Source organism: Pogona vitticeps, chromosome 12, assembly GCF_051106095.1.
Source record: "Pogona vitticeps strain Pit_001003342236 chromosome 12, PviZW2.1, whole genome shotgun sequence".
Taxonomy (NCBI): domain Eukaryota; kingdom Metazoa; phylum Chordata; class Lepidosauria; order Squamata; family Agamidae; genus Pogona; species Pogona vitticeps.
This window is the reverse complement of record NC_135794.1, coordinates 18,795,622-18,811,394: the sequence shown is the minus strand read 5'-3', so window position 1 is coordinate 18,811,394 and position 15,773 is coordinate 18,795,622.

Genomic DNA, 15,773 nt, shown 5'->3' with positions numbered 1-15,773 from the left:
AATCAAAGCAGTAAAAGCTTATTATACTCTTGTAACGTAAAATTCGCAGGTAATACATTTTAGATTGTGTTACAAAACATGCTATAGAATATGATATAAACTGCAACTTTGCTGTTTCTCAAGTCTCCTTTTTTTTTTTAAAGGATGCATCCAGGATTTATGGTTGAAATTGTACAAGTGCTAACAGGTGACATTTCAGGCGCTAGAGAAACGTTTGAATCAAACGTTCCAGAGGGCTTAGGTGCGTCAAAGCTCCTGACAAGCAGAATAAATTGAGTTAAGAGATGGAAGAGAAGGAAAGATAGTGAGGAGGAGAGAGAAGGAGAAAGACTGTGCTAGTTTACTTTATAATTTATGCAGGTTACAGTACCCTGCTTTCTCCCTGTCACAGCATCCGGGAGTTGTATCGTCACCGATTTCGTACACAGCCTTGTTTTACGAACAATGCTCCCTCCGCCAAGACAAATGCCTCATCGTTTTCTCAGCATCAGCTGAATGTTGTAATGTACTATTGTCGGGAAATACAAATGTTCTTCTCAACAGCCACGATTCCGCCTGTTATCTCCCACCCTCTTCTAATTGGTTATGATGACGTTCGATCAGCAGGATAAATGAATGGCCCTCTCCTGTCTCCTCACAGTAGGCTCTGGAGCACTGAAAGGGTTAATTGGCATCTTAAAGGGGGGGGAAAGGTAATTGTAAAGACGAACCGGCGGGGTTACCCCTGGAATTGTGGGGGCTGCCACGCAGGTCTCCCACCCACTGGAGCCTCTCACATCTTGAAGAGCAAGTGGAAGACAAAAGGAAAGGCCACTGCTGTGTCTTGATTTTCACATTCAGTGAAATGGCTAACCTCCCTTGGTCCCCCTCATCCATGCGCGCACTATGCGCTCTTTTGAGTATGCCCTATCCAGCTGGTTGTTACAATCAAGTGCATGTGTCTTGACTGTGAAATGATGTCTGCATTGCAAGCAGATCTATAAGTGTGTGTGTGTGTGTGTTTGTGTGTGTGTGTGTGTGTGTGTGTGTGTGTGTGTGAAACACAGCATACTTTCTGCTGGGAAACACGCACATTCATACACTTACACCCAAACCAGTGACATAAAGAAAGCTTTCCCATTATCACTAAATTAGGCTGCTTTGATGTGATGAGAGATATGTGAATGTGAAATTTTCAGGCCCTACAAAATTCTTTGCTTCCAGCATAACAGCAGCACAAGGGATTTTTTTACCTTTCCTGTCATTGTTTCTGTGCACAAGATAAGAGGGATGTTGGCAAGTCATTGGGTATCAAGTCTCAAGTCCAAGTCCCTATTAGAACCAAGCTTTTTTCCCCCAGAAAAAGATGAGTGCAAATAGGTTCTGAGTCTTGGGTCAAGTCCTAGTCATGGGGGGAGGGGAGAGTGAAGGAGGGCAAGTCTAACCTGACTTCAACTTCACCGCAAGTCCCATAACTCAACTCTCTATTCCTGAAAACTAGTGTCTTTTTCCTCGTACAAAGCACACAAATTTATCAAGCACAGGAAGATGAGGTGATTGTTTTTTAAAATAAAAACAACCCATCCAGTGCTTGCCAGTCCATGAAACAAAGCAGCACTTTGGCACAATTATGGAATTTGCAGGGGAACAAATGAGAGAACTCTTGTTGACAGAGCTAGGAAATATCTTGTCGGCTTTTCTGGTGAGGAGAAATAGATTTGGGTGCTCCATCTTTATGTGTGAGGAAATGGGACAAATGAAGGTGCAATGACAGAGTCTACATTCACAACAAGAAATCAAATTATGGCATGTCACAGTGGGAAGCAGAAGAAACAGGGGAGACAGGCTTCAACTAGTATGAGATGAATTTAAAAAAAACACTCCATGCCCCACTCCCATTTAAACAAAGCAGGGAGAAGAACCTCCTTCTCTGAAATGTAGACAGATGATGGAAAATGGGCGAAGATGAAGGAAATATACATACTGTTGAGGAAAACAGAAACCAAGGAGGAAGAGAAACAGAAATTCATGAACCCCCTGATGCAGTGGTTAAACTGCAGTACTGCAGTCAAACCTCTATGCATAACCTTGTTTCAACCTACCTGTGAGCTGATTTCTAATCCAAGGATGGGCAGAATGACTGTCCCAGTACAGAACCAAGTAGGAAAAAAACACATTAAAAGGTGAAAGCACACATGAAAGGTATTGCATATTTCTGTCTGTTTCAACATTTTTCCCTCTAGGCATGGAATTCCTTCAGTACTCCATGTCTGAGCAATTAGACTTGGAAATGTAGCCTGTGTTTACTTCCCAATGACTCATCACAAAAAAGCAAGCTCATTTGCAGTGTTTGAAATGAGACACATCTGTGCTAAAAAAAAATTAAAAATATGTTTTATTGCTTAATAGTATGGTAACTGTATCATCTTGTCTGTGCCTTATACATATATGTATATAGTTTAACACAGATCTGTTTAACAGCATGTAAGGTGTGCTATTTTCTTTTTGAGAATAAACAGAATTGTTGCAATTTCTCTGCCATCAAGACTTCTTTCAGACTATCCAATTATTCTTCTTTCACAGGTATAAATCCTTAATGAGAGGTCCTGGATATATGTATTCTGTTGATGATAAAGCTGGCCTCTTCAGGATTCTCTCCCCTTTGACTTCCTCTCCTTGTGAGGAAGACGGCTTAATGTGTTATAATTGAAACGATTTTATTGTCCAGAGCTGTTCATCCTAATGTTCTGATGACAGAAAAAATACTGGTCAATTTGACAACTTAATGTGGCATTTGTGGTCATTTGAACTCCTTTACGCCATTGAGTGCCATAATTGCTCATCACCCCCACCTTCTCCTCTCCTCTGATCTCTACAAGGGATGTAAAGAAATAAGAGTCTAAGGTGACAGGTATGTGTCCATATGTCTGTCCGTTGGTTAGCCTGTTAAATAACTTCCATTGTGGGTGAATGAAGACAAATTTGACTGATTGATGGTATGGTTTTTTTAAAAAACCAACAACAACCTTCTGTTGAGGAAATGGTCTTAATGGTCAAATTCACACATGCTTCACTGAAGTACTCATGTAAATTAGTGGAGGACAGCATGATTGGGAAGCCCTGGTTGAAATCTCTTCAATGACTCCACTAGAGAGCTTCAAACAAACCACTGTTTCCAATAATGCCTTAAAACATGTATTGCAATCCATTCTGAGACCATATATATGAAGCACTTTAAACACTTGGGGACAGAGGTGTCTGAACAGCAGCAGCAACAATAACAACAATACATTTGAGGAAAAACTTTTACTCGTGATGGGACCACTTAAAAGTAGACTATCTAAGATGCAGTTACTAAGTCATTGTTGAGGAAAGATTTCACATAGGTGTGAACTGGGGTTTTTTGGGGGGGGAATTGAATATTTTTTGTTAAATTATTTTAAAAAAACATTTATGTTTCAATATTTCAATGTGTTTAATTGTCTTTTTATATTGTAATGGATTTTTGTTTGTATCTGTCCTCTTTTTTTCTTAGTTCATCTTGTTTGAGCTACCCAAAATCCCACTTTTGGGAGAAATAAAGGCAGGATTAAAATGATCATATACATTCTGACAAAGCTTTTTATCATATGATCTTAAGGAAGGAAGGAAGGAAGGAAGGAAGGAAGTAAGTTGTTGGTGATGGATAGCAGAAGGAAGGAAGGAAGGAAGGAAGGAAGGAAGGAAGGAAGGAAGGAAGGAAGGAAGGAAGGACCCACTGACCTCTTTACATTATTTCATAGAAGGAAAAGGTCGTAATCTCACCTATGGAAAAGTAAAGCAGTGACCTCTTTATTCTGCCCCATAGAAAATTCCCCATGTTCCTACACGGGAAAACAATGACTTGAAGTACAAATAATTATCTTGCCAAGAGGAAAAACCAACCCACTGTCATTTCTGGAGTTCCTACAGAGACAATGGCCTCTAGGAAGATGCAATACATCTTGAGTTCAGGTTCTTCATTCATGCTGCACATTTGTGACAGAAATTTCATTAGGGTGATGCAACATGAAGCCAGAGACGGTTGTGTGATTTGATATTATATATTTGATGTTATCTAGAGTTGTCTCTAGAATATTTGGGACAATGTTGATTGCTTCACTCGGGGATTAATAAGTTCTTGTCCTGAGTCACCATAGGAAACGGGCACACTTCATAAATGTTGTCATACCAAATGTGTCTTGCTGGTACAATGAGTGCTGATATGGTCACAAGGGGTTGGTCATGGGTATGCATTGCTGGGGCATCTGGATTGATCCAACCTCAAGCACTTTTCTGCTTGGGAAAATATATGGATGGGGAAGGACATCTAGATAAGGTAGATTTCCATTTCATTTCATCGTAGTCCTCATCATTGGCTCATTTCAAGTTGCCATAATTTGGAAGAGATGTGGCAGCACCAAACATTATTATCATCATCCCCGAGATCGTAGAAAGAGCTTCCTTAAGTTATAATTGGCTTGTATAACATGAAAATAGAGTATTGTATATCTGACATGGCTGACCTATGGCCGTAATAACAGTAAAGTAAGTAAGAAAATAGAGAAAGTTTTCAAGTGGTCCAGTTTATTAAGACCTCCAATAATGTTCAAGTAGTCCATGAAAATAACAGTGTTTCAGAATCTTCTCCATAGTTCAAATATAGATAGAGCTGTGGAATTTTGACGCATGGAAAGTTCGTTGTGTCCTCTGTACACAAACCTTCAGTGGAATGAAATACATTTATTTTTTTAGGAAGGCTTTTGGAGTTTAATATCAGCCTCCCCTGTGTTATTGTTCTATTCTGCCATTTGTTTTCATAGATAGTGTTGTTGTCTTTCTACTATTGGCTTTAGTCAAGCTAGTTATCTGTTTCCACCCCACTTTTCTTGCTAGTTTGTCACATTTGCATGATGCGGTTTGCCTTTTCTTAATTCCGATTTCCTAGACACCCTAGGTTGCTAAGTGGAGATCTTTTAAATGAACAAGTGGATGTATGAGTGAATAAAGAAATGAAGAAAGGGGCATCATGTATCTTCTGCTGAGTCAAATTTTGGTAACCGATTGCAGGAGTCAAGGAGCAACCTAACACTCATAATTGAAATTATTTGAATGGGAGCCTTAAACCACAATTATTTTATTCATCACATGTTAAAAATGCACCACTGTATATAAACAGAGCTACACTGTAGGTAGACTTAGATCTCCAACACAGTTTACACACAGAGACACAGACACACCTGCATTTATACATACATCAACATTTTTCTAAAATGTAGCTTTTATCTTCACAATATCTGAAATGGGTCCCTTCCAGCTATGCAGTTCTAAGATTATTATTGCTACTTTTTATAAAGTGTCACACGTCTTTCACTTTTCATGTATATTATGGAAATGTATGTGACAGACCTCTTATTAATTTCATTAGTTGGTTGGTTGGTTTATTTAATTTATTTATGATTAAAACAAGTTGGAATAAAAACACAATAAGTGTCGGTGTGGTAAGTGAGTTGGAAGGAGAACAGAAGAATCCATGAGGAAAGTCAATCTACAAAGCAACACATTACAAACCATGGCGAAATACTCTGAATGATCTATCAATCTTCTTCTCTTCAAGTTCTATTTCATTTATATCCTGCCTTTTGTCACAAGAACTCAGAATTACATTTAAAATTTATGTGTTGTGCTTAAAACCAGGTTTCTTAGAAAAAACACTATCAAGGTACTATGGCCGCTACTAGAAACAATAGTAATGCTCATGATTGTCATTGACAAAAACATCAACATCACCCAGAATTCATTGTTCCTGAAAGTTCAGCCTATTTCCTGTATTTAGTATATGAAAATTCAATACCTGCAAATTCAGAACCGAGGAAATGAGAAATCTGCTTTTCCTGTATCATTTAAAGAAATGGCTCTTTGATTTCTAACACATATACATTATTAATCCGGTGCTCGAATTTTGTGGCTTTTATGGATGCTGCTTTGTTTCTCTCCTTAATCTGAGAGAGGACTTTCAAGAAAGCATCTTCACGTCTGGGGTGTACGTCAACAGGAAATTCTTGACGAGGGGCAAGATCTAGTTTCATTGAAGGTCAAAACTCTGAGTTGTCCTATTGGTACCTCTATGGAAAGCCCTTCTTTGTAGGTATGGCCTCCTTCCCTCTTAGGGTCCACCACTTTGTGGGTGGAATCTTACCTTGTGCACCGAGGGAGGGAGAAAGGGAGGAGGTGATATCAAAGAATTCCATCAGAGGGATTATGCAAGAAGACAATCATATATTTTTTTTAAAAAAAAGAGTGCCCAAGAATTCCTGACCAAAGTATCGGTTAGCGCTCAGTCGAGATCAAAAGAAAACGTTAACGCCATGTCATTTCTGGTCTCCTCTGTGATGTTTTTTTAGCCTCATCTTCATTAGAATCAAAGAATCCTCGGTGGAGAGGCAGCAGGACTGGGGCAGAGGGAGGTGAGAGGAAATGGTGTGTGTGTGTGTGTGTGTGTGTGTGTGTGTGTGTGTGTGTGTGGTTACCATATCCCTTTAAAATGAGATCATTTGTTTCATTAATATGCAGCATGAGTTGCCAATTGACCAAGCAACAAATGTACATTTTTGTATCTTCAACCCTATGAATATTTCAAAACCGTGGAGGGGGGTGGTTGGGGGGGGACTGTTTGGCCATTTGGGTTTTCAGCAAAGTCTTATTACCACACACCCCACTTGTGTGTGTGTGTGTTTTTTTCTCTTTCAATGAGGGCTTCCCTCTCCCTGCACACTCCAAGGCCTCCCTCCGCCTCTCTCCTTTCTCTTTCCCAGGGTGTCATTAAAAATCTAATGCCAAGAATCGGGACTTGGCAAGGTTTGTGATATAATTTGCAATCTGCGGTGTTTGCTGGCTAGGCCTCAGACTCCCCCTCCTCTCTCCCTTCTCTCTCTCTCTCTCTATCTTTTTTTTTTAAACTAGCCTGCCTTCTAGAGTCAATAGGGGGCATTCCTCAACTGTCTAAAAGAAAAATAGGAGAATACTAATTAGAATTCTATTGCTCATAGTCTCCCAGTTGCTGTGCTTATGGATTTCAAGCTTCTTTTGTTTGAATTAAATTGCCAACTTTCTCTTCTTCTTCTTCTCCCCCCGCCCGCCGTACCTTCCAAACCCTCTTCTTCATTGCAAGAAGCATGAGAGAGAGAGAGAGAGAACGGGTGCCTTATTTTACTGAAAGAGGGAGAGCGAAGAGCAATGTGGGGGGGGGATTAGAAAAGGCCTTTGCTATAGAAGAACGGAGGAAATGTTGAAATTGTGTTTAAAAATTCCTGGTATGTTTTTCAGTGTTTGACTCCTGTCTCTCTGGCAGGCAGCAGTGGTTGTGGGGGGGGAAGAGAAGGGGGGGTACGAGATTGGCATGAGGCAAAGACACACTGCCCCTTTGGCCTGATACTGAAATTCTGGGGAATAGCCGGCATGCTTTTCCCCCACTTCTGAGCCAGATGGTTGAAGCCTTCATAAAACCTTGGGATGAGATCAGAGGGCTTGTTCATAGCAGAACACACAACAACTACTGTTATTCTGTTAATACCTCCTTTTGTGCACCATTGTGGGAGGCAGAGAGAGAGAGAGAGAGAGAAACTGGGAATCAGGAGGGGAGGAAGAAGGATGGCCAATAGAGATGTCATAAAAGCGAAGAAGAATGAGGAAATCATATTCGACATTGATTTCCTTTCAAAACCTTTCTTCTTCTTTTTAACAAAATCTTCTTGGATTAAAATATCACACAAACTGTACACTTGTGCCACCCAGATGCTCTGGTGTGGGTGTAAATTTTGTGAGTTGCCCAATGAAACAGACTGGAAAGTTATGCCATATGTAGAGCGTTTTATCTTTCTGGAAAGAGAACAGGGATGTCTCATTAGATTTCCATTTGAAACATCGCAAAATGTCACAAAATCATGATATGTCGCAAGACATTCGCACGACGACTCATTCGAGGCTGATCCACTATGGCTTAGTTTCAGACATTGATAATGTTTTCTTAAAAACATGAGCCAAAATTATTCCCACTATATTTGAGTTTGTTGTGTATAAAAACTGTCTTTGATTTGTCCACTCTGGCAATTTATTTGCAAAGCACTGGTCCCACCTTCAATACTTCCTCATTATTTTTTTTCCAAATGTATGATTTTTCCCTATCAAATTTGCATTTTTCTGTTGTCATCCATTGGAGTATTTTTTTAAAAAAAAATCACTTGATAACTTTCTTTCCCCTTTGAAAAATTAGCCACTTTGTTTATAGGTGACCCTTCACAAAATGAGCTCATGAACAAATCTATTGAATTCACAAAATATGAACAGTAAGAACCAACTCAACCCAACCATAACCCCCTCCCCGCCAAAAAAAAACCCCAAACAGAAACAAATGAGGGACAGCCAAAATTGAAATGAGAATGCAAGATTAATTGGGCCTAGCATTACTTTTGTTGAAAGTTTTGTGTGTTCACTCAACATGGAGATTATTTTAATTCTTTAAACCTTTCACTTAAAAATGTGAATAAACCATGCTGAATTTTAATATTTTTAATATTTTTATGGTACAGCTGATAAAAAAGTGAAATAGTGTCAAACCTTGGTTCCTCCCCACCACCACATCCCTATGAAAAAGGTCCAAGAATATATTGAAATGTATTTGTATCTACTGTTGTCTGCTCTTCAAAATACAAAGAGTACCTCCATTTGTCAGGACTGAGGTCCATTCCAATAGTGGAAATTATTTATTCACTCACAGTTACTACATTTATAGCATCATACTCGTTCTGTATTCTGAAGAAGAAAAACGAGCCACAAAAATATGTTTGATTTTTTTTAAAAAAAAAACCCACATCCCTCTTATTTCGGTTTGGTTCATTCTTTCTTCTTGTATATTCCTGTGCTGTCATGTTGGATGCACGCATCAAAATACATACGAGTCCACCCTTTATTGTTCTGAACGCTGTCCTAAAATACCCGATTTTGACCCTTCACACACACACACACACACACGCACACACACACACACACACACACACACACACACACACACACACACACACACACTCACACACCACACACACACGTACATGATAGCATCTCAAAAGCGCGAAGAACGGAGGGCGAGAAACGCAGGCAGAAGTCATTTTCCGCCCTTAGCTCTTGAGGGCGGCTCTATTTTTAATTAACAGTATGTCACATAGTAACCTTTCCCTGCCTTCGCGCTGCATGAATATTTTATTTGCATTACTATAAAGTCCACAAATAATTTGATTATCATTTATGGTATTGACAATGGTGTGTCTGAGACGTGTATTTACGGCGCGGCTTCTTCCAGTCCTTCAGGAGCACAGAGCACGCCCAACAAGTCTGTGCTTTGATGTTTACAGTATCACGCAAACCCTGCTTGCATCTCTTTGAATTACTTTCCCCAATTCCGAGCCTCCGCAAATCCAGCCCGCCTTTATCTGTTCTTGTTATAAAAAGTGGCAGGAGGCAGAGCCGCAGAATGACCCACAAGATGGCACCTGTCACCAATCTGATTTCTCCTGCCTTAAGCAGGCCAAATTTTGCCTGAACCTGCTGTGGCCTCTGTCATATCCTCATTTTCCCTTCCTCTCTTGGCTCTCCTCCTTAATCCCGTTTGCGCTGGCTGAAGCTGCGTTTATCCAGCATCCAAACCTTTATTTTTCCCTCTCTTCTATTTTCTCTCCTGCTCTTAGAAGCCCTTCCTCTTCTAACAAGCCAAAGTAAAACTAATTTGAAATTTCAGTCCAGAATTCAAACAGGAAAAAAAAATAACATTTCCCCCAAATTTAGTCCTTCCTTCCTTCCTTCCTTCCTTCCTTCCTTCCTTCCTTCCTTCCTTCCTTCCTTCCTTCCTTCCTTCCTTCCTTCCTTCCTTCCTTCCTTCCTTCCTTCCTTCCTTCCTTCCTTCCTATCCAAGGTGATCTGTTACTTTCAGTACAACTAAGTGGATTGGCGCATTCAAAATTCAAAATTCAAGATCAAAGGTGAATGGGGTTTATCAGAGTTCCAGTACTGCTGTTTTTTTTTTTTTTTTTTTTTTACTCAATGGGAAGATAATACAGTCAGGTGATGTTTATAGTAAGCAAGCTTGGAAAGACCTGTCCATTGTTTTTTTTTAATCTGGACCTCCAGTGCCATCTCCTGCAATGAGGAAAGCTAGATATAATGCATATTAATTGGTTTTCAGTGCTCCCAACTTCCCATTTTTAACCTTGCACAAATTGTTAAGGGATTACCAAGACACCAAAAAAATTCTAGAATACCTGAATAAGGTGACACTTCTGTGGGCAGCAGGAAAGGGGAACACATTGGATTCTGGGCCTGGAAATCTTCGGTTCATCTTAAGCATGAATTCAGATGGAAGTGATTCTTCACAGGCTTATAAAATGCAGATTGCTACTTTTTTAAAAAATGCAAGCGTTCTGCAGATTAACAGCAATGGCTCATTCTTTTTCCATAAAAATTTGGTTTCAAATGTTGCACACGATAATCCAGAGGAGTATACGGTTTGGTCTATGAACTTTAAACTAGAGATGTGGATTCAGATTTGGAAATATTAAAAATGCACTGAATAATGCCATGTTTGGATAGTTCCGAAAATATCCACGTCCAAATCTGATAGCTCCAAATATCTGTGATGATAATTCCTAATATTCAGAGTCTTATTTATTCCTGTAGATTAGAAAGCAAAAGGCTAGGTTTCTGCTTGTTATTGAAACAATTTTCCAGGCATGCTGGAGTGATTTCTTGAATAAAGAACTGAAAGACACTCTGACACCAAGGGCAGAGAACTCAGTGTCTCCTGATAGGGGTTGACATGGGTTTCCCAAGGAAGGAGTCTGAGAAGAGAACACAACTTGTAATTGATATTTGTACGTACTAGTGAAATCTAGAATCAGGCACAGACACCAGAAGGTAATTTTTCACATCGATTCTTTCCAACTGAAAGGTGGGCACAGCTGTTTATATATCTGTTGTTAGGGTATGCTCTGGTGCAAGCCTGCACTGTAACACTTTTCTCTGTGTCCTTTTCTGAACTCTCAACTTACATTGCATCTCATTGTACTTTGTTGTCTTAATATAGTTAAGAATAAGATTTAGGATCAGTAGATTCACAGATTAACATGTTTTAAATCAACAGGGAACTATTATATTAGGTTTAGGCCTCTTTGGGATGTATCAGGTAGGGGTATACACATACCCGTATGGCCTAGGCATCAGAAAATATCTGTAATGGACACATTAATTGAACCTTGAATGCCAGCAGGAAATGCCAACAGCAGTGGAAAAGCAGAAGACAAATCACGTTGGGGAGTGAGCAAATACCCTGGGCAGTACTGAAGAACGAAGACCCTCTTATTGGTTATACTGTTTAGTGGACAAGACAGCAGTCCTATTGCCACACCTCCCCAAACAGACTTCTTTTTAGCCTGTTAAAACAAGGGACCTGTCCTTAGTTAGGAGACAAACATCTTTAGCTAGGTGATTCCAATTTTTCAGGGCTTGGTGGGCATGATGGAGGGAATAACGAAGGAGTAGTCTAGGCGCATGGAGGATCCCTCAGAAGGAGAACAGTCCAGCCTGAAATGATGGACCTGGCTAGCAAGCCAAAGGGCCAGCTCCACTGAAAGATTCACCTCCTTGTGAAAGGAAGAGCGTTAGGTTCTAGCAACCCTCTCGGACCGCAAAATTAAACAAGAAATGGATATTAACTGGCCATACTCTTCTCCTACAGTGGAGATGGCTGATTTTCATTTTGGTGGTGGTGGTTTGTGTGTGTGTGTGTGTGTGTGTGTGTGTGTGTGTGTGTGTGTGTGTGTGTGTGTGTGTGTGTGTGTGTGTGTGTGTGTGTGTGTGTGTGTGTGTGTGAGAGAGAGAGAGAGAGAGAGAGAGAGAGAGATATCAATGTACTATGGGTTTACTTTTAATCCAAACTTTAAAGGCATTATCCAACCTATTTAGAGGCTGGAGCTCAGAAGAGAGTTGTAAAGTTCAGACTAAAATCCAGATTACATTCGCCACCCTGTGATATCATCATCATCCTGCTTCCACACTTATATGAGATGTTATGTATCTTTATTTAAGTTATAGAAACAATTTGGCACTTCTCTCTCTGCAAATTAGCACATGCAGACATACACAGTATAGGCCTCTTCCAGATCCATTATTCTAGGATTCTAGATCCGTGAATTTCACATGATAGTAGATCTGCTATCGGTAGAACAAAAAAGTTATCTAGTTGTTATACTCTGCTTTTGGCACAATCACTAAGTGTCAGAGGACACCAGAAATTCGTTAAAAATGTTTTGCCTCTTTGGGTGTGTATATTGTTTAAGGAGAAAATGATGACTATGTAGTATTCATAATGACTATAACAGAGTTTCTGATATCCCAAAATTCTGAATTTTTAAAATTCCAAATTCTGAATCTGAAGGACTGTAATTCTGAATCTGAATTCTGAATTCCAAAACCAAATTCCGGTGGTATTTTAAACAGAATTTTTAAGGCTAACTCTAGACTGTGGAACTCCTTGCCAAGTTATATAATATCCCAACAGGGGGAGAGCTCAGTGGTTCAGAAATCTGGCTACAGAGCCAGAGGCTGGGAATTCAACTCTCCACTGTGCCTTCTGAGAGAAGAGCCATCTTGTGTAGCCTTGGGCACGTTACCCAGTCCTAGAGTTGCATAAATCAGAATTGACTTGACAGCATGCCATTATTATTATTATTTATAGTCCTCTAGGCCAGCAGATTTCACTTTCTTGGGCTCCATGATCACTGCAGATAGTGACAGCAGCCACGAAATTTAAAGACACCTGCTTCTTGGGAGAAAAGAGATGACAAACCTCAACAGCACGTTAAAAAGCAGAGACATCATTTTGCCGACAAAGGTCCGCATTGTGAAAGCTATGGTTTTTCCAGTAGTGATGTATGGAAGTGAGAGCTGGACCATAAAGAAGGCTGCCCACTGAAGAATGAATGCTTTTGAATTGTGGTGCTGGAGGAGACTCTTGAGAGTCCCCTGGACTGCAAGGAGAACAAACCTATCCATTTTGAAGGAAATCAACCCTGAGTGCTCACTGGATGGACAGATCCTGAAGCTGAGGCTCCAATCCTTTGGCCATCTCATGAGAAGAGAGGACTCCCTGGAAAAAACCCTGATGTTAGGAAAGTGTGAGGGCAAGAGGAGAAGGGGACGACAGAGGACGAGATGGTTGGACAGTGTCATCGAAACGACCAACATGAATTCGGTACCAAACTCCAGCAGGCAGTGGAAGACAGGAGGGCCTGGCATGCTCTGGTCCATGGGGTCATGAAGAGTCGGAGACGACTTAACGACTAAACAATAACAACAAGGCCAGCAAAACAGAACAGAACAGAACAGAACAAAAGAGAGAACCACATGAGTGCCTCTGTCCAGCTTTAGCAACTAACGAAGAAACAAACAAGCTAACAAACAAAAAAGGCAACGCAACAAACAGCTTCCAGTGTATTTCTGGGCCCAGTTTAAACTGCTAGTCATGATCTTTAAAGGCCTTTAAAGCTTGTGCCCCCTCTACCTGAAAGGCCATTATCTCCCTATATGATCCCTCATGTACATTATGATCTTCAAGCAAGCACCATCTCTTGGTCTCATCACTTGCACAACCACAGCTGGTGGGGACTCTTAGAGAGGGCTTTTTCTGTGGGTCCTCTCAGAACACCATAATGCTCCTTCCTTCCTTTCCTTAGACTGCCAGCTGAGGCCTTGCCTCTTTAGAGAGGTTTTGGAAGAATCAACAGGCAACCCCGATGAGGAGGTCATTTAAAACTTGATTTATAGTTCTTGAATAATGTGTTAAAATATTTACTGTATATAGAATAGTTTTAATTTGTAATCAATGGTTGATTTTTTGATTTCTGGACACTGTCTCGGGTCTCCTCAATTAAACTTCCAAGATTCCTCTAAGAAAGTGTGTGCCTATTAAATCAGGGCTTGTGTATGCAGGTAAGTTGTATATTCATTGCATTTGTAATTTATTTTTGAAAATATACATCATTATCTTCATAAGGAAGACTCAACGCAGCTTCCAAAAAAGCTCACAAAACCTAGTCACAAGCCTGTTGTGGAGGGTTTCCACTGACAGATGTCTGTCATCAGCTCATATAACTAATTCATTTCATGTCCACAAATATATCCATGCAACATCTGCCAAAGCTATAAACACAACCAGGAAGTGTCTGATCCTATAGCTTCATTCCTGTTATTGGGGCTCTAAATAGGTTTTCTGATCAGACATGAAGGCCAGTTTAGGGCTTTTGAATTTACCCTGATTCTCTCTAGAGCATTTGGGATGATTTGTTCTGCACTGAAGCCCTTAGTCCGTTCCTAAGATTTCTGTTGAACTGTATCAGAAAAACAAAATGGCAGTAACAATTGTGGTTTTTCATCCAGGTGGCTTCAGGTGCTTGTGAACGAGTTGCATGTTTGTTGAAAAGAGAAGAAGGCTGAAGTCCTTCATGCTTCAGCCACATAAATGCATGCTTTGAATAAAAAAAAAATTTTGAGAAAAAATTTGGGTTTGTATCATTCCATCGCCAAATCTTTGGAGGTGGGTCCAAATTGGGCCAATTCAGTTAGCAAGTTGAGAAATGTCCAAACTTGGCATGGAGCAACATGTCAGGAAGGGAGCCTCCATCATGCAGCAATCTCAGTTCCATCAGTCTCCACCATGTCCATGCTGGGGAGTGAAGCAGATCTCATCATCCAGGGATGGAAAAGCTAGCACACAGAAGTGTCTTTCTATCTTCAGACTCAAAAGAAGTGACCATGGAAAGCACTGGGGCAAGGCACTCGTCTCCTCACTTATTGCTGCAAATGTAATAATAATACCCGTGTGCCATGAAATCAAATCTGGTGATCCTTTCCAGTGTTTTCTAGATATAAAGTAGGCAGGAGTAGCTTATGATTCCCTTCTTCTTCAGGTGTTCTGGGAGCTTGAAGTTTGACAATGGCTATGCCCATGGACAGTGGGCGTGGTGGCGCTGCGGGTTAAACCGCGGAAGCCTCTGTGCTGCAAGGTCAACAGACCTGCAGTCGTAAGATCGAATCCACGTGTCGGAGTGAGCCCCGTCGCTTGTCCCAGCTCCCGCCAACCTCACAGTTCGAAAGCATGCAAAATGCAAAAATGCGAGTAAATAAATAGGCACCACCTCGGTGGGAAGGTAAACAGCATTCTGTGTCTAGTCACACTAGCCATGTGACCACAGAGGATTGTCTGTGGACAAATGCTAGCTCTATGGGTTGGAAACGGAGATGAGCACCACCACCTAGAGTCGGACACAACTGGACAAATTGTCAAGGGGAACCTTTACCTTTATTTTTTTATGCGCATGGACAAGCACCCCCACACACGAGTGAATATGTGAACGGGGAACTTCTGATCCACATTCTTACCTTGGAGAGATTTGAAATGGTGGTTGTTGTCATCGTTGTCATCATTCCTGGGGATCCCAGAGTTGAAAATAAAGAATTGGGAAACCTAACAAAGTACAGAGACCTGGCCATCGAAACCTCACACTTGTGGACGAAACACAATTCATTGGTCCCCATCGTCATTCGGGCTTTGGGGACGATATCAAGAAATCTACACACAGTACAATAAGCAATTGCAGGTCTCCGAAATCACACCATCAGAGCTACAAAAATCAGCAGTATTCGGAGCAGCATACATACTGCAGCGATATTTA